Source organism: Vigna radiata, unplaced genomic scaffold, assembly GCF_000741045.1.
Source record: "Vigna radiata var. radiata cultivar VC1973A unplaced genomic scaffold, Vradiata_ver6 scaffold_347, whole genome shotgun sequence".
Taxonomy (NCBI): domain Eukaryota; kingdom Viridiplantae; phylum Streptophyta; class Magnoliopsida; order Fabales; family Fabaceae; genus Vigna; species Vigna radiata.
In genome coordinates, this window is record NW_014543238.1 from 39,934 (window position 1) to 41,587 (window position 1,654).

A 1,654-nucleotide genomic window follows, 5' to 3' on the forward strand; every position below is an offset into this window, starting at 1 on the left:
GAATAACGTCTTAAACAAAGCATTAACAAGAACGGAAGAAAAACTCAAACTATTGATAAACACAAGTATATGAATAAAATAAGAAATTCGATATAAGAGAGTTTAGTTCACCATAATCATGGTAAAACTAAATGAATTGAATGGAAAAAATATAAAAGATAACCCTAGATTTGTAATATTGGAGCTCTCGCATCCAAGATTCGCCTCTAAGGTGTGAAAATCGTGTTTCTACGTCTTTTCTGCCAAAAGTTACATGCTCTGGTGTTGAGACTTTGGCAAGTGCACCAAATCGCTCAAGTAGTAATACCGGTAAGACCGGATATCGTTTCCCAAGAGACTTTGTTATTACTCTACGATCGTATAATTACTAACTAATTCAAGCTAAAGAATGATTCCATTTTTGGTTGGTATTATGCAATGAAAGTAAAATTTATGCATAAGTAAAATTTGAACTACTTGGGGCCAAAACAAGTGAATATGAAATGATTGATAACTATATGGAATGAACATGTTGGAGAATGATTTCAACTAATTCCTTCCTATGCAAATGCACTACACTACCCTTCATCAATTACTTGTTCTTGTCAACTAGCTAAATTACTAAAACCCAATCCCTTGGTGAGATAGCCTAGGTTCATTTGTTAAATCCCAATCCCTTGGTAATCCACCAAATTCACCAGCATTAAGAAATGAAGTTTATGACAACTAAGGTCCTAGCTCTATCCCTAGACACTATTTCCCTTAGGTGTTTAGTCTAGTTCAAGGTTCACCCAAAGTTTCCCAACCTTAAGTAAACCCCACAATCAAGCTATGGGTGATCAAGTCATAACTAGCATTAAGAGAAAGACAAAAACACCAACAAGCAATGAATGAAGCATTTTTCATTTAAACTCAAGTGCATTTACAAGAAGTTCTTAGTTTACATCACTCTCCAACAATAATGAACTTAGCTCTCCATTAATGGAGAGCTTGAGCTTACAATGGAATGAAAATGGTGAAGAAGAAGACCCAAGGAAGAAGAAGGGTGAGTTCCCACAGCCCAAAACTTGCTCCAAGAGGTCCAAAACGATGCTCTAGAGCTTCAGTCGCCAAGAGTCCCTTACCCTCGAAAACTGTGTGCTATTTATAGGTCTAGGGTGCCAACTAAGCAAAAAATCGCGCCCAGCGCCCTTTTCTGGGGCGCCCAGGCGTGACAAATCAGTGAAAACAGCGAGCTGAAGGGCTCTGGGCACCCCCCAAGGGCGCCTGGGCGTGAGCAAATGTCCAAAACTGCGAGCTGAAGGGCGCTGGGCGCCACTTGTGCAGAGTAACATCTTCAAATCTTCATCTTCTAGGATTTTCCTTGGTTCTCCACTTTCAAGAGCTTCAATGTCTTTCCAAAGCAAGCAAAGTTCCTACAAAATTTGAGGAAAAGAGATGAAAACTAAAGTGTGTAACCTAAGCTAAGTTTTATTCATAGATTTAGATTAAAGGGAGGATCAAGCTTGTTTCAAGCTTTAGGAGTGTTGATTTGGCAAGAAAATTGCACCAAAGATAATGGTAAATATCTACTACTTTTATTATATTCAACTTTTTTATCAATGTTTATGTCACTCTCTATTTTACTCTAAATCTGATCTCTCGGTGAAAAGAGCCTAATCACAATTGCTAGTTT